Genomic DNA, 17916 nt, shown 5'->3' on the forward strand with positions numbered 1-17916 from the left:
ATGCGGAGCCAGGCACTGTAGGGGCATTGGTCACCTCCCAGGGTGGTCCATCACCTCTCAGGCAGTAATCTGATAGAAAACCAGTGACAGTCACAGGGCCAGGGCTCTGGCAGCTAGTGTTGTCCCTCCTTTAAATTGCCAGCTCTTTTGTTGGAAGTGAAGAATGCCCACAGATGAAATTCAGCTACAACTGAATGCATCCCACACTGAAGATACCCAGGATGCATAGGCCTTCTAGAACAAGTCTTTTCATCTGTTTTATTGAATAACTAACAGATTTGGAGCCCCTGTGGTTTTCTACAGTCTCAGGAAGCTCCTCCAGCCCAGACTTGTTCAGCATCAGGGCACTTCTGCTACCCCCCACCCCCCTGCCCCTCCATCCCAAAGTAAAAAGCCAGTGCTCACCATTGCCGAGCGAGCAAAGGGAGGCTCCGCTCTCGGGGTGGGACAGCCACAGCAGTGCCTGGAGTCTCTGCGATGATGCTGTGGGGGCAGTGGTTATAGCTCTATACCGTGTAAGAGCAGAGAAAGGGACTGTAGCTCAGCACCCACTAATGAGCTTCATGACTCTAAAGCCAGCCCCACGCGACACCCATTTCTGCTCGCAGCAGTGTGTGGGGTGTCTCAGCCCTGCCGGCCCCTGCTGCAGACCAGACACCATCCCTGGGGAACAAGGAAAGCGAGCTCAAGGCTTGTGATCGCACAGCAGAGAAAGCCGGGGCAAGTCTGCCTTCGGGGGGAGGGGGAAAAGAAGGGAAAGCAGGCTGAAGCCCCTTCTGAGAGCACTGTGGTGCCCAGTCCGGCCAGCCTACACCCCCAGCGCATGATGCAGCTGGGGCTGGTGCTGATACAGTCTTTGTCAGCAGCTTGTGCCCCTCCAGGAACATCTGATGCTTCTCTAGTCAAGGGGCACGTGCTAAGAAGGAGGAAATGGCCCTTTTGGACCATCCTTGTAGAGATCATGTAGCACCAGAGCACACGTGGCCCAGAGCAGGTTCAGCACTGTGCAGGACGGAGTTGGTGCCCGACCAGGCTGGCTCTGTCCCATCCCATCCCATCCCTGGGCAGAGCCGACTGTCCCTGCTGCTCCCATGGGCAGCTGGCATTTTGCTGTCACTTCAGCTGTGGCCATGTTGCCACATCCCTGTCCCCAGCAGGCAGCCAGTATCCAGAGCTCATCACCTACAGCCTCCCGTCCCTGGGAGGTGCGGAGCTGGCAAGCCCTTGCAGTGGGCATGCTGTGGGGTTGTTCTCCCCTTCACAGGGAGAGCAAGGCTGGAAGAGCCAGGGCAAGAGCACAGGCGTTTCTTTGCCCCATGGCTTCCACCAGGCAATTTGTGCCCTGCTGTCATTGCTGCGCTTGGCCATCTTACGGAGCGAAGGCTCAGCTAGCAGAAAAAAACCCCAAAACCCCCATGGTGGAGGAAGGAGGCAAGATGCACCCCCTGGGCTTCAAAACTCTTCTCCACTGGCTCTTTCTGCCTTGTGGGGCTGGCCCCACACCCTCCCAGATGGGCTCAGGCTCTTTGTTTAACTCCCAAAGCTCCTGCGGCAGCTCAGCTTGCAGAAGTCCCCACCTCTATGGAAACCTCCTCTTTTTTTTTATTTCATTTTTTTATGGAGGCCTTTGAAGATGCTTGTTGCCATGGAAACATGCTTTAAAGAGTGCATTTTCCCTTCATCTTGAGAGCTTCTGTTGCCATAACAGCCGCATCCAACTCCTCCCTTCTCCCTGCTGGCTGCTCCGCTAGGGGATGCAGCAGGGTCCTGCCTTTGGAGCCCCGAGCCCCCCACGGTCAGGGCCAGAGGAGACGTTCATACTGCCGCAGGTGGGTGTCCCTCCTCATGCCTGTATGTGCTGGCTGTGGAAGAGGCAGCCACTAGAAGAGCATCGCTGGGCCGCGCCGCTGCCTGCAAGCCCCTTGCTCACACACAGAGGGGCTGTGCCCTTGTGCCCCATGGTGATGACACCGGGTGCTTTTCTGCACCATTTATCCTAAAGCCCTTGACTGAATAATTCCCCTACAGCTCAGTGGGCAGCATTATGGCTGAGCCTAGAGGAACATCTGCGACTAGAGAATCGTAGAAGCACGGAATGGTTTGGGCTGGAAGGGACCTTAAAGGTCGCCTAGTTCCCACCCCCTGCCACAGGCAGGGACATCTTCCACCAGCCCAGGTTGCTCCCAGCCCTGTCCAACCTGACCTTGGACACTACCAGGGATGGGGCACCCACAGCTGCTCCGGGCGACCTGTTCCAAGGCTGGGTGGCTTTGATCTCTGTGGCACTCAGTGTTGGGCATCCGGGGCTATTTTCTAGTCCCCACAGAGGACAGGGTCCCTCATCTTGGTGACAGCCTTCCCTGGGCAGTGGGGCAGGTAGGTGGGACACACTTGCTCTGGGAGCACCCATCTCCAGGGCCCTGCAGCCTGCGACACCCAGCTGGGAGGATGGCACAGGTGGTCACTGGCTGCTGCTGCCCACCCTCTGGGCAACCTGCAACCGCCCTGCTCATCTCGCTGGCGCTGCAGGCAAACCACAGCAACTAACCTGTTTCTTTCCAATATATTTTGCAGGCAGCAGCTACCGTGGCTGCAGCTCCTTGTTCCTCCCCAGCAGCTGAGCAGCCCTGGGCTATGCTGTGAACCCTGTCCTGGCGGGCTCAGCCCTCTGGGCTGGCAAGTCCAAGCTTACTAGAGCTGGCTTGAGATGGTGAAGCGAGTCACAGTGTCCCTGCTCTAGGAGCTTGGCTGGGTCACTTGTCACAGTTTAACCCCAGCTGGCAGCTCAGCCCCACACAGCCACTCGCTCACTGCCCCCAACTGGGATGGAGGAGAGAATCAGAAGGGTAAAAGTGAGAAAACTCGTGGGTTGAGATAAACATCTCTGTCCTACCAACACCGTCACCAGCACGAATCCAAACCATAGCCCCATATTAGCTAATACAAAGAAAATTAACTCTATCCCAGCTAAAACCAGCAACTGGGGTCCCAGCGAGGAGGCTGTGAGGTGACAGAAAGCAGGACCCAGACCACATCTAGCTGTGCTGTGCTCCTCCATCCCACTGCGCCTTCAGCCAGCCAGCCCTGCAGGCACCCCTCAGCTCCGAGGGGGCCAAACTTCTGCCTTGGCAGCCCTGGGCTCCTCACTCAGCTCCGCTAACGCCCCTCACTCCTGGCCTTCAGGGCCCCCTCTTCTCCCACTCTCACGTGTTGCCTGAGCAACATCTTCTCTTTGCATTGATGAGTCAATGGATGAGTCAATGGGTCGTTTGGGGACAGAGCGCTGCAAACCCCTCCAAGGCCGGTACCTCCAGGCATGATTCTAGCAGAGGTGGGAGGAGAGGGGGCAAAAAGGAGGGGGCTGCAGCTCCCTCCCCGCCTCCCTGCCCAGCATGCTCGTGCCTGCCGCAGATGGCTGCCTGCCTCCCACCCTGCGGCTGCGTCAGGCTCTTGCATCTCTTTGGCAGGATGGTCCACGGGGCAGGGATCCTCCAGCACACGTCAGCAAAGCCAGCTCCAGTGTTGGACATGGCACAGCCCACGCCAGCGTGGCGCAGAGCCACACTGAAAGGCAGATGTACAGTCAACGAGCGCTCAGAACACCCCGGGGGAAAGGCAGGTTTCCCTCCTGCTCCCTTGCAAGCCCTTGCGTGGAGCATCACTGTAGTGAAATGGACCCTCTCCCCTGTCCCCCTGGGTTTTCTACTTCCCCATCAGCAGCTGCAGAGCCAAGACTAACGAAGAGCACATTGCTGGCTGCTGTCATCTCAATTAATGCAGCCCTGCTTGCTTTAGCAATTACCTGCCAGTGGCTCGTAGCCCACTTCCAGCTGGAGATCTCCTGCCAGCATTTACAGATGATGACCAGAAATGGGGAGCAGACATGGAGGGCACCTTCATCCAGCTTTGCCTGGATCTTGGATGCCCTGAGGGCTGGATGCTCCCTCTGCCAGAGACACCTGCGTACCCAGAACATGCACTGGGACTAGGATGGGGATCAGCTGGCCACCGGAGAGCTTGAGGTGAGTGCATTAGCCCCTGGCTAATGGCTCCTAGGAGCAAAGTTACCCTGGCCAGAGAAGGGTGGCAAGGCTCTCAGCACAGGCGTGGCTTCTATGGCTGTGTCCCAAGCTTATGGTGAAGCTCTCCATGAGGGAAGGACGTCAGTGAGAGCAGTGCTATGGTCCCCTATAGCCACAAGTGCTGGCTTGCAGGTGACAGCACTAGCCAGCCACCGGGAGCAACTGAGCATCCTCAGGAAGAGGCACAGAGGCCACACTGGCTTCTTCTGCACGGGCATCACAACCTCAAATCTCCCAGAGGCACCAGCCTTAAAGGAAGAGGGGGAAAAAAAATATCTCTTGCATCAGGACAAAAAGGGTTAGGAGATTGCTGGGGTTTTTTTCTTAAATGTGATTTTTTAAGTCAGAAGAGAAAGTGCTCTTTTTGTTTACTTGCTGCTTTCCAAGCTTTCAGGGTCTGCCAGGGTCAGGTTTTCAAAGTGTTCCTCCAAGCAGTGAGGGATAGAAGCTTATTTAAAAGCAAAGTGAGGTGGGAGAGCGAGAAAAGCAAGCCAAATCTCTCCTGCCATTGAGAGCAGGGTTTGCAGAAGCAACAGCAAGTCCTGACAAAGGCACAGAAATGGGGGTACCCCTGTAAGACCTTGGTTCTGGCCAGATCCACCCTTTGCAGCTCTCCAGCTTGCTGTAAGCCTCAAGACCTTGTCCCCAAATTCTCGTATTTTTCCAGACATCTCCTACTATCTTCCTTCCCCACCACGTCTTGCCCTGTGTGGGCTGCAGCATGCCAAGCCCATCCCAAAAACCCTTCCTCACCTGAAGCTCAGGTCTCCTGTACCACTGCGTCAGCTGAAGTAGTCACGCAAAATAGAGTCACAGAGGCAAACGTTGTTCCAGAAGAGGGAGAAACATTGTCAGCCTTCTCCAGAGGGCAGTGGCAGTGGAGATTTAAATGGCCACAATGCAATTTCCTCAAGATGTTGAAAACTGTTGCCAGGCTTTTCTTCTAAACTAATTAGAGCTCTTTACATAGTGTTAATATTTGCTTCGCACCACAGCAAGGTCTTGCCACACTTAACTCGATCAGCGCAGTTTCCTCTTTGGCTGTGCACGTGTGCGTACACATGCGTGTGCACCGAGCCAAACAAAACACCCCTGCTGCTAAAAGCAGAGCTCCTTATTGCTACCCAAGTCTTAGGATTTTGCTGCTGATCACCATGTCCAGGAAACCTTAAATGAGAGGTTTAGAGTACCTTGCACCTGCCAGGATGCCCCCGTGCCATGGCATCGCACTGTCCCCGAGCCAGCCTGCAGGCTGGGAGCAGCTGAGAGCAGGCTGCTCATGTGCTGTCCTCCTCCCCCCACCAGCCAGGGCACAGACTTGAAGAAACAGCTGTATTTTCACTGAAAGCCATCACAGGACTGTTAGGCAATGCTCTTTGAACAGCAATGCCCATCAACTCCCCTTGGCTTTATGGGGGTCGTGATCCTAGTGGCATGCATCTCCTTCAGGGTGGAGGACAGTGAGTGATGAGGCTGAGCGCAGTCATGCAAGCAGCCCTGTCCTGGTGAGCAGAGAAGCTCCACGCCTGACTCTGAGGGATGGGGGATCTCTGCAGGAGGCACGAACACTGTAGCAAGCAGCCTCAGAGACAGTACCAGCAGCCTCCACCCTCGTGGTCAGCTCCAGCTCCCACCAGCCCAGCTGTCCTGGCTGCCCATGACACAGGCACCAGTGCCAGCCCAGCACTTGGCCGTGCCCAGGGGACAGACTGTGAGGTTGCCTTTAACCTCCATGCGCTGGGAGTGGTGTGGTTATCGAGCGGCTGGTTCACCCCACGCCAGAAAAAGGCTGGAGGCAGCACTGGATGTGGGATTCCAGGTGGCAGGTTGCATCGGGATAGGCAGCAGTGAGGGTCCTTTGGGACGGCAGCCCCCCATGTCCCCCTGTGGGGAGCTCCCAGCTGCTGCCAAGCAGTGGCAGCTGGAGAGATGCTGCATGTTTGATGCGACACATGTGTATCAGGCACAGGTCAGAGGTGCAGCAGCTGGGCTTCCCGCAGCAGGGCTTGCTGACCAGTTTACACAAGTACCTGGGTGCTTTCCAACCAGCAGTTGTACTGTGTGCCTCATGCCTGCCTCTCACCGGGCCCAGAAGCTAGGCACAAAAGGGAAATGCCAGCTTTGGCCATCTCCGAGGGGTCACTGCTGGTGCTGTGTGAAGTAGTCCCATACGTTCTGGGCACCAGGACTGCAGAAGGCCACATAGCAGGGGACCAGCTGCGAGGCATCACAGCTCACGCTGGGGCTCACATGCTGCAGAAAGGCGAGATAGCCAGCTGGACTGCCGAGCTGCGTGAAGCTGCAGGACCAACCATGCCAGAGCCAGCTGGGACTCCGAAAGAGGCTTGTCTCCTGCTCTGTTTTCCACATCTTTCCTGCCAAAGATTTTCTTGGCCGGGCAGTGGCTGGGTCTTGGTGCTGTTGCCCCAGGAAGGCTGCTGGGTGGCTGAAACAGCTACCCCAGGCGGGGAGGGGGGCCCGGTGGCGATGGATGTGCCTTGCCAGCCTTCCTGGGCCGGCTGCTGAGTGTGCGGTTGCGTCTGACAGGCCTGTGCTGGCACCAGATTGATGTCCTTTTTGTTCCTGATAAGGATCTGAAGTCTCCTCTGGGTTCCAGCAGCAATTCTTTTATCCTTCCTGATTGTGGCATCCGTGCTCCCGGAGTCCCCAGAGATGCATCAATCGCAGAGCTGCAGGCGCCGCGGCTGCTATCGGCAGAGATGATGGAAAAGCTACAGGAACAGCTGTCATTTCTCCCTGTTTGCGTTTTGTTCTCGGCCTATCAGTAGGACGTTTTCTGCCAGACACCTATCAATCTGCCGCGGCGGAGCCCAGCCCTGCCTGTTTGCCTGCCGCTGCCAAAGCCTGCCTGCAGCCTCCTGCCGGCAGCCGGCCCGCTGCCCTGCCAGCCCAGGGCTCCATCCTGACAGCGGACAAACCCAGCCCAGCCCCGGGACAAGGAGGAGCAGGGGGCACAGCGGCAGGCAGCAGGGGCAGTGCCAGGCAGGATGGCAGCCCCCCACGACAAGCTCTGCACGAGGATTACGCTGGGGCTGCCCCATCCACCCTCTGCTACGCTGGGCTCTCCCCAGAGCATCCCCGTGGCTACAGCCCAGCCCAGCTCCATGGCGTCAGGGCTGACAGCACTGGGGGAGAGGGGGCCACAGGGACATTAATGGCAGGGGACACCTCTTTTAGCTCCATGTAACGAGGTACAATACCTGAGGTTAAAAAAAGCTAGTTTGATCTGCCTCGTGCTTCCTCAAATTCTTTTCAATTTCCGATGGCTGCTGGCCGTACGTAAGAGGGCTCGTGATGCAGTTTTCAGTAAGCCTGGGTAACGAGACCCCCGAATACATTTCACTTCAGAGGGGAGCTGCCAGAGCACCGTGGAGCAGAGGGCTGTGGGGTCTGTGATGCCCTTGGCCCCTCCTGCACTCTGATGCGGGTGTTACCTGCCCCCAGGCCAGCAAAGCACACAGCTCCCAGGACTTCAGTGCTCAGCATCTAGCTCATCCCCCTCCGTGATGGGTAAAGACAAGATAAAGACAGGCACCAAGTCCCATTTAATGCCACTCTCTATCCATCACTGGGCTCACAGCCCTATCGTGCCTCATTGCTTAAAACCTTCCGGGCAAGATGACCCTCCTGCCTGCTCTTCTACAGGAGTCAGCACTGCAACTGAGCACTTGCAGAAACCCAGGTCCTCCCAGAAATCCAAGTCCTGGCCAGGTGGCCGGGGAAAGTCACTGTCCTCCTGCTGCTCTCTGCAAACATCCCACAGCCAGCAGGCATCCACCAGCCAGGACCAGCATCGCTGTCCCTTGCCCTGTGCCTTGTCCCATCAGTGCTTTCACATCCTCCTGCGCTGGGCTTTCTCCTCCGTATGGGGCTGCCTCTGTCCTTCTCCCCAGCCTTGGCTGTGCCCCTCACCAGCTGCACCCAAGCCCAGGCATCTCCCTGCTCTGCCAGCAGTTCTGAGCAGATGCCCCGTTTCCTTCTGCAAGGCTGGAAACACTGATATGGTAAACATTTGCATGCAGACATCTGCGGGTTTCTGATGGTATCCTCATGTCTGTCTGTTGTTGGTATGGCTGACAAGTGTGACTGCATAGCGGGGCTGTCAGTGCCACCGCAGAGCGGCTGGGCGCGTGTTGCAGCCCCTGCTGGATGACTCAGCCCCTTCAGATGGAGCTGCAGCCGCCCCGAAGGGTGTCCGGTGTTCGCTCCGAAGGGTGTCCCGGTGTTTGGGCTGGTGGGTACCGGCTGGCACGTCAATGCCACACCACTTGCCCCTTTGCTCCTGCTCCCGGTGTGGTCAGGGTGTCTTCAGGCAGAGATGAAACGTCCCAGACACCAGCTGGGAGAGCAGACTATTCTAAAGACATGTTGTTTCTTTCTCTTTGGGTTTGTTTGGGGCTTTTTGTAAGCCTCATTTAACTCAACTGAGTGACATATGCTGGTTTTGGTGAAAAACCACTGTTTTCTGCCGTACTTGGGCTGGGATTGCAGATTGCTGCCATGGCCCCTAGCTTTTCTTCCTTGGGCTAAAGCATCTTCTGTCAAAGCCAAAAGCTGATTGCCCTGCAAGGTACCACATTGGAGAGGCTCTCCTGGCTGCTCATGCAGGAGCGATCAAGCTGTCCCAGCATAGCGGGCTCTTCGGCTGCAGCCTGGTGTCCTGGGGTGCCCAGCTCCGCATTAACCTGACTCCCCCACGCAGCTTTTCCATCCAAGCCTGTGTTACAGTGGTGCTAATTAAACAAATACATCTCAATTCCGATGAAAATCTACATGTAAGTCCTTGTGGTGCTTCACAGCAAGCTGCATTTTAGCAGTCAGCTCTGCAGTCTCTTATGCCTCCTCGGAGAGTGTTGGCTGCATGGTCAATGAACCTTCATGGGGGCTGAAGCCTTCCAAGCCCCCCTGCCTTGTGTCACCTCACCCTTGCCAGACGCAGCTCCCCATCCGTGTCCCCCCCGCACAGGACTGTGTGCCAGGGCAGGGACCGGTTTCTCCAGGAGTCTCACTGAGCCTTGCTTTCACCTTGCACAAGAGGAGGGCGACTGCCTCTTCAGCTGGGGTGGGAGCCCCAGGCAGGAGGTACAGGCTGAGCCGTGCCAGCCAGGCTCCATCTGCAGTGCCCGGGACCCCAGAACAGCATGCTGCTCTTGCACTACACCCAGTTCTTTCTTGCATCTGTTCTTTCACTTATTTGCTTTCCTCCCTTCTCCGGCGAATGAGCAGAAAGGAGAGGGGGCTTTTTCCACCTGTTTATAGACTCACAGCAATTAGAAATAAGAAGGTCGCCTACCTTTTCTTGGTGAAGATAAACTTGAGCGACAGCCTTTGTGCATACTGAGCACTGCTCTTGAAGCTTTCTCCCACTGCTACCAGGATGCACACTGCACATGAGCTATATCAAAGGCACTATAATGTGTCTGAGATGCTATAGGGGGTACTATTAACTATACCAATGACATTTTCATCTTGGGGGGGGGGGGGAAGACAGTGGAAAAAAAAGATATATCTGCTTAAAATTCCTGTCCAAGAAGATGAATTTGCAAATGGGCCTGATCACGGAGAGGAGCTCTTTGGGGCACTGCCACCTGAGGTTAACTCCCTTTTCATCCTACCGCAGCTCTTCCAGCATAGCCTGGGCACCAGTGGATATCCTACTCCACCACCAGCTCAGGGCTCGTTAGCATTTAAGCTCTCCCCACAAATACAGAGCCTGGATGATGAAAGGTTAGTGGGGGGGTGTGTGCTGCTGTTTGTCCCTGCTCAGGCCCCTGGAGAGGAGGACAATGGCTGGCTACTTACCTCCTGCCATGCCACTCTGAGCATTTCTGGTCCCTCCACCGAGGTTGCAGCGAAGTGGGGGTCGGTCTCTGCTCCTGGGGAACAAGCAACAGGACAAGAGGAAACGGCCTCAAGTTGTGCCAAGGAAGGTTCAGATTGGAGATCAGGAACAATTTTGTCACTGAACAGGTGGTCAGGCACTAGGACAAGCTACCCAGGGATGTGGTGGCATCACCATCCCTGGAAGTATTTAAAAAACAGGTAGATGCAGTGCTTAGGGACATGGTGTAGTGGTGGGTTTGGCAGTGCTGGGTTAATGGTTGGACTTAATGATCTTGAAGGTGTTTTCCAACCTAAACAATTCTATGGTTCTATGATTTCCAGCCTACTCCCACCCCACGGCAGCTAGGGAAGCTCTCTGCCACAAGCCGTTGTCAGCCACACGTGCTGGCTTGCAACCACGCGCTGACTGACAGCAGCTTTGGAGCAACCAGCTGTTATGTGGCCGGCAAAGGCTTGGCAGCCCGGCATGGCTTGAAACCACTGGTCCCCATGGCTGCACCAGAGCACGACCCTGCTGAGGAGCAAGACCCCCAACATTGTCACGGGAGAGGTTCACTCCTGCCTTGCCCTGCTGCCATGTTGCCCATTGTAGGGGCATGGAGTTGCCTCTGGCACGTTCTTTCCATCCACAGTCTAGAAGACAGAAGCAAACCAGAGCAGGAAAGTATCAGGGTTTGTGCCAGGATGGCATTTCCAGCAAACCAGGGTTTGTGCCAGGATGGCACCTCCCTGCTCAGCCAGGTGCTGTGCCACCCCTCCAGCCGCGAGCGGCTGGCATCCCCGGCAGCAGTTGTGGCGATGTGCCCTCACTGCTGCTCTGCACCATGCTCACGGCAATCGCAGGCTGTGATGAGACTTTGTGTTTAACCACACAGGAGCTGTGCTCTCCCCTTTCTTCCTCCTCCTCCCATCGCCACTTACTTCTCTCCCTCCTCATGCTGTAAGTAAGGAGCTTCATCTCTTGCCAAATCCCCCGTCTGTGTTGGGGGATTGGGGTGAGCCAGGCGTAAAATGAAAATAAATCACTAATTCCTCCTAATAATGCCTGATTTCCTGATTTGATATCCCACATTAATTCTAATTACTCACCCAGAGTCAGGGCATTAATCAACGCGTTAAAACTTCTCCTCGCTTAGCAACACTGACGTGCCAGGCATCTGGCACGGCCGGGGCGCCGGGGATTTGTCTGTCACACCAGCCCCATCTGCAGCAGCGCTGCGAGGCGGAGGTGAGGAGGGGTCCCTTTGCCAGCTGGGCACATGGGGGGCACAAGGGTCTCGCATGGCTCTGGGGCACGTGGGGCTGGTGGCAGCACCCAGCAACCTGCTTCCATCCTTACAAAGGCGAGTCCTTGGTGCCAGGGTATCGCCAGCGGCGCGGCTCTGCGGCGTGACCCAGCTGCTGTGGTTTCCTTCGTTATGTGGAAATGCCCTGCTAAATAATCTCTCCTCCGCAGAAGTACTGATGGATGATCTGCTCATCTCATTCTCTGTTTTTCTTTATTTTAAATATAGACAAGGTGAAACATCCCTCTATAGAGAGAGGTGAAGAGGGAATAAGGGGGAACCACACCTGCCACGATCCCTGGTCTGCCACCGTCATCATCTTCCTGAGCAAACCCCTTCCAGGCAGGAAGGATGGATTGATTTCAATTCAAGTTCATCTAAATCTGTAAACAGGAAGCCTTTAAATAATCCACTCTAATCTTGTTTCACATTTGAGCTACTTTGCTGTTTTCCTACAGCAAGCTGACTGGCGCTGGTCAGCAAAACCCAGCACTTGCTTTTTGCCAGCCTCCATTGTAGTTAAACCAGCTTATTAGAGCTATTATGTAATTAACATTTATTTGGATTTTTTCCCCCACTTTGTGTTGAAAGGCTTAATATTGCATTTATTCACTAGCTGATTTTTTTATTATTATTATTCATCAGTTGAATAAGCTTTAATTTGGATGGTAATTAACTGAAACACGTGCAAACTCAGAATCTACATTTGGTTTTATAAGCCTGCTTTACCTGTCCTAGATACAGGACAAAAAAGGTCTCTCAAAATAAGTTTTTTAAAATTTAAAAGCCATACAATTTATTAAAGGCAGCATTAGAGGTAGTTAATGAATTCAGCTTGGTTTCTGGCTCTGGGGTCCTTGAGGACTTTCAGCCGTATAGATTTCAACCTTGCAGATGTCACTGCTAGGACAAGGGTGGAAAATGAGCCTTTCTGCCTTTTGGGGTTTTGCAGCCTCTCAAATGTGACCAAGCTTACCCTTGAGCTGAAGACAGTCCTTTTGCTGCACTTGCAGAGCCCGTTGCTGTTGCCAAGTTCTGGGCTTGTATTTCTTTCCAGTGTTTGGGTGCCTCCTGAGTTGTTGGCTTAGCATTAACTTCTGAGCATCAAATTCTGCATTTACAAAGGGCTTCTTTAACCTACAGTAATTGTATGCCTCAACTTAGAGTTTCAAATCAAGAGAGTTAATTTTTAGGAGAAATACAGACCTAAAATACTCTCAATTAGCAGTAATATTTAAATACATCCTGCTCCTAGGGCTCAGGCAACAGCAGCCATCTGAGCTCGAGGAAGAAGCGGAGTCCTCCCACGCTCAAACCTAAAACTGGGTTGTTGCCTGGCGGTGTCAAACCCCACTCACGCTGCGCCCCAGCGGTTGTCTTCCCAGCGGTGAGAGCCACCCGCCTGCCCACCAAGCTTCGGAAAGTCTCCTTTCAAGAGAAATCAAACGTTTGAGAAGACAAACTGAAAACCTGTAGACAACGGGCACGTGGAGCCCACCACCTGCCGAGCCTCATCCTGCACCAGAGACCGCTGCCTGCTCCCCCGTGGGATGCTCGTGGCATCACAGGGACCACACAGTCTGATGGTGCCGGGTCTACGTGGCAGGCAGTAGTTTTTAAACGAAAAAGCCTGCCCTGGCACCTTGGGTGTGCGTGGCTTTATCTGGGTGGAAATCACAGCGCTGCCCTCCGCTACAGGCTGCAGGTCGGTGGTTTATGGCCGGGGGTCAATGGATCCCCAGAGTGCTGTGAGCTATTTCTAAGCATAACTAAGAAAAGTGAGCCTCTCATCAGCAGCCTTACAGTTACTCTACAGGAATTTGTGGCTCCCTGGGAATATTTTTAGGAGGTATACAACTGGGAAGGCTTGCAAAGCTCAAACCAAGATGGATGCATTCACCCAGGAGAGTTTTACAGCCTCCACATTCAAACTCCCCTCTATCCCCTGGGCAGCGCACAGAATTAATTACACTCCAGCGATGCTGGCATTGCCCCATAGCGGCTGAATTGCCCTCATTTAACCCAGCTGGACACATTCGTACCCCACAGTCCCTCACCAGCTGCAGAAGGACCGACCATGCTCAGCCCCACCAGGCAAAGAGGAACCGGGGGCTTCAGCCGTGCCCCTGCCCAGGCGGCCGTGCATGAGTACTAACGGGGACTTCATTAAGGTGCGTGGCCTCTCCCACTGTCTCCAGGTCCGCACATGCCACTAAATCATCTGGTTTGGAACAAATTCACTGGGAAGAACTATAGCAAGTCAGGCAGAGGTCTTGGGCATGGGGAACAACGGTCCATAAAGCAAACATGCAGCAGCGTGCTCAGCTGCTGGGGATGCTGCTGGCACATGTGCTCAGGAAGATTAATATGCACTGAGCAACCAGCAGTGGGGAGGGAAGCTCGCGAAGTTCCTCTCATTAGCTCATCGTTCCAGCTGAATTAATGACTCACAAGTTTCGCCCGGCTCTTGCTGGCTCTGCTATTAAATGGCACCATGGATTAGTGGAGGGTTGAGTGCATGTGTATGTGAAGGGGGGCTTAAAAGCCTCTTAGACCCTCTGTGGGGATGATGGAGACATCTACTCCCAGGATGCTGGGATCAAGTGCAGAGAGGCAGGAGGGGATGTGCTGTGCTCTGCCAGCATCCTTCATCGCTCCCTTACCTCTCATGCAGGGGTGAAGCAGGAGAGTCTGGGTGCCCCAAGCTGCAGGAGGAACTCATGGATGGGTTCAAAGTCAATGTGCTGAGGGCAGAAGAAAGGGATTTTGGAGGAGAGCTTGCATACAGAGCAGGGAAGAAGTATGGGCAGTATGGGAAATACAGGTAGGGACAGCTGACACGCTCCCTGCATGTACAGCAAGACTTTTGAGGACCTGTTATCGGTGGCACCATACCTGCAGCCAGCCCCAAGAGAAGGCAAACTCCCTGCTGAGATGCCCCACTTGGACAGCAGCCCAGCTGAAGAGCCTGTGCCCCACCGGTGCCGAGGGACAGGCCAGGGGAGCAAACCTGCACGGACACAGGGTGCGCCTGGAGGGCTTCAGCAAGGCTCTGATTTCAGGGTGCTTTTATTGAGGCAGAGATTAAATCAAGACCAAGCTGAAGCAGGACAAAGCAGGCTCCTGCAGAAGGCTCTGGGATGTCCGGCAGGGCAGCAGCCCAGAGCCAAGCCAGGCGGGAGGGGAGGATTACTTCTGTGAGGGGTACCGTGTGCCAAGGGTATTTTTTACACTAATGATCACATGCCAAACGCAAAGAAGGAGCTTGATGGAGATTAGGGATAACACACTGGCCTTGTAACCCACAGCAGGATGGGGCCAGATCCTGCTCCAGGCTCAGCTGCTTGGCAGGTACTATCTGGGACCAATACGGGTGTTCATCGAGATGACCTGGAGCATCCCCGTATCCAAACAGTTTGCTGTCCGTGGCAGTCTCCAGTGGAGAGAGCTCTCCAGGGCAGGAGCAGGGACTGGGACCTGGGGAGCACTGGCAGAGCTGGCGCCTGAGCCAAGGGGGCTGGGGGTCCTGGAGGGTGGGCTCGGCGGCAGGGCAGGGGGTGGGACCCCAGGTCAGGAACCTGCAGCCTGGTGGGATACCCTGCGGGTGGCTTCGCCTGGCGCTGCAGGTGCAGCAAGGGACCCCCTGGAGCTGGAGGGGGGAGCAGCCGGTACCTCACCTGTGCTGGTGGGAGGGGGAAATAAATCAGCTCGTGCTGCACCGGCTTACTGGCCCGAAGGTCGAGGCAGCTGGTCAGAGGCTTGGCAAAGCCAGCCGCCTCCTTCAGCCCTGTCCTGCTGTCGGTGCAAATGTCCCTGATGGGCTCCCTGGCATGTCCCAGCCCCTGGCAGCCCCCTGCCCCCTCTGTTCACCTCCTGTTCCTTATTGTGCACCTCCAGCCACTCAGCCTTTGCTTTCCAGCACTGAGCAACCGCCCTTTGGCTGCCTCCTCCTGTGGCTCAGAGAGGGCCAGCCCTACAGAAAAGCCGTGAGCAGATGTTCTCCCTTATCATCGTCTCTGATATTTCCTTCCTGCCTCCTCTCCCCCACCTTCTCCTCCGCCTTTATTCTTTGACTCGAGAGCTGAAATGAAAACACCTCCTTCTCCAACAGCCCCCAACAACAGCAGGAGGGAAGCCAGCTCCATTCTATTGATTTGGAAAAAAAGAAATACAGAGAAATGTCTTGATAGCATTGTATCAAAAAGCTGATGTTGTGTTGTGCTCAGATGTCTCAGGAGACTGGATCTCAGCTCCTCTGACTGTTTGAAGACTCAAGTAAGTCTCCTGGGATCTCAACAGCTCCAAAGCTGCCACAGCAAAGTGAGAAAAATCAGACACATTCACTGCCGGCAAAGGCTTGCTCTGTAGAAATCAAAGGAGGCAGCCCAGAAATGGTGTGTATTCAGCATGGCCAAGGAGCAAGAAGACTGTGAAGGGAAGCAACGGGAGCTAAGGAGCTCAGAAGCAGGGCTAGGAGAAGGCATGCCTTCTCTCTGCTGCCCGCCAGGTATCATCCAAGTAACAACCCAGAGAAAGGAGGGAGGAGGTGAGGTCAGCTTTGGCTGATCAAAGGACTTGGATAACTGAGCTGGGAGCAAGAGGGAAAGCCAGGACATTAGAAACCTTGCCCACTGGAGGAAGGAGAGGGAGGCCAGTTACACACCTCAGAGGGACAAAACAGGGATGCTGAAGTACCCATGTGATGGATCAATCAGATCACTTTCTTGCTCCTCCTTTGCACAGCTCATTAAGAGAAGCCCTACTGGCTGCATTATTTTCACCCTGTATTTTCACATCGTATTTCCTGGCCCTTGAGAAGGCAGCGATTCAGGGATATCATTCCCCTGATCCACAGACTTACTGCAGCCTCTGGACAAATTCACACAAGGGTGCAAAACCACCCTGCAAAAAACCCCAGGGCAACAAACCCTGTCCTATGTCCTATTTCTCGTGCTCTCTGCACATTCTTCCTCTGTCCAAACTAATTGTTCATATTCAAAAGTTCTCCCTGAGATTTTCCTGCCAGAGAAGCAAGACTTTTCCAATCTTCCAGGTTCCTCATGCTTCTGACCTCTCCTGGGCTTCGGGTTGACACCAAGAGGTATTAGATGTTTGAGCAGAGCCTTGTGCCACACTCACCTTCAGCATCGCCGTGTCCCAGCAGCACACCTGGAGTGCTTACCAGCGTGGGGTTCCTCTCCCTGAGAGGAGCAGCGCAGGCAACGGGAGCACAGGAATTTCTGGGGAGGAGTTAACCACCTTGATCAAGGATTTTCCTCCTTCCCTCCCTGCAGTGAGCCCAAGCGTGCCAGGGACTAGGTGAACTCGAGGTTGCTGCTGGAGCACTCCTGCCTCCTGTGCTGCTAGTGTGCCATCACCCTCCTGCCCATGGTTCTGTCACGCCTGCTCTCCAGCCCATTCATCTCACCTTATTCCCACCAGAGAAGCACGAGGTCGCCCCAAGGTAGACATCTTGGGAAGTCACACAAGCTATGCTCCAGAACTGCCAGGGTTTTTTACGCTGTCTATTTATGCAGACTAAAGAGTTGGTACAGATGTGAGGAAGCAGGAGATCCCTGGTGTCTTCAGGAGGAATATGATGGGACCTATTTCCCACAAGCTGGGATAGGCATCCCAGGGCTGCTCATGGCATCAGAGAGGTGCTCTCCTCAGTGCCTCACTAGGGTCAAGGACAAGAGCAATGGGTTAACAGGCTGGATCTCCTCTCTGGAGTGGCTGCAGTGTCTCCTGTCCGCTGCTGCCCAGCATGGGCTGGAGCGTGGCCACACTCGCTGGGAGGGGGAGAAAGCCTCCCCCTCTCTGTCCTAAATAACCCCAGCAGACAACTTGGGATCAAGGCACAGAAGAAGAGGTGGAAGAAGGCAAAGATGAGATGGAGCTGGGGGTCAGGCCTTGCTTCCGATCCCAGGCAGGAGACCAGCGAGGGACCACATGGCCACAGGCAACATGAGATGCTCACTGTGGTCCCCAGCAAGGAATCAGCCGGTCGGGCAGGAGGGAAAGTCGCGCTGTTCTCCAGATGTTTCCTAGCAGGTGGGATGGGATGGGAAATCGGCTCATCAAAGCTCCCCATCACCTCCCTGGCATAGTCTCTCCTTTCTGAAACACACGTAGCAGCTGCAGAGGGGCACAGAGGCAGCACGACGCCTTCCCACCTGCCTGCCCTGTGCCGCTGTGCTCCATCGCCCGGCGGACCACAGACCACGTTGTGCCCACCAGACCCAGAAGCACAAAGACTTGATGGCTCTGCCATCTTTGGGAAGGATTAATGTTAGAGGTTTTCCAAAGTGATGCTATAGTCATCTACCATTGCACACATGCTGTTACTACATTTACAGGCAAGAGCATCAGGTAATCAGCCACGTTCATTAGGAGCTCATTAGCTTTACGGGAGCTTCCTCCTCACCGTGGACTCAGTTGTGGCTCCTTACAGACACGTTACAGTGTTTGCTCTGCAAACGGCTCCAGCAAAATCAATAAGAGCATTCCCATGGCAAGATGCTTTGTGGAATGAGGAAAGGTGTTACTGCCTGGCCAGATGGAAGCACAACACAGAGCTCTCAGCTGGCAGAAAAGCACCCCCTCGCATTCAAAAGCTCAGTCACCAACATCCTAAATTACTTGAATGACTAACTCAACTATTGCTACAAGAGTAATAAAAT

The 17916-nt window shown here is 54.7% G+C and overlaps 1 long non-coding RNA gene across 1 annotated transcript in view; it reads right to left on the bottom strand.

Moving 5' to 3' along the window:
* LOC121091888 overlaps positions 1-17916 on the bottom strand; it is a 35762-nt gene that overhangs the window by 3370 nt on the left and 14476 nt on the right. The window contains exon 2 of the long non-coding RNA XR_005829073.1: positions 9906-9979. This is a non-coding gene — a long non-coding RNA (uncharacterized LOC121091888). The remainder of the gene's footprint in view (positions 1-9905; positions 9980-17916) is intronic.

This window comes from Falco naumanni, chromosome 7 (assembly GCF_017639655.2).
Source record: "Falco naumanni isolate bFalNau1 chromosome 7, bFalNau1.pat, whole genome shotgun sequence".
Classification (NCBI taxonomy): Eukaryota; Metazoa; Chordata; class Aves; order Falconiformes; family Falconidae; genus Falco; species Falco naumanni.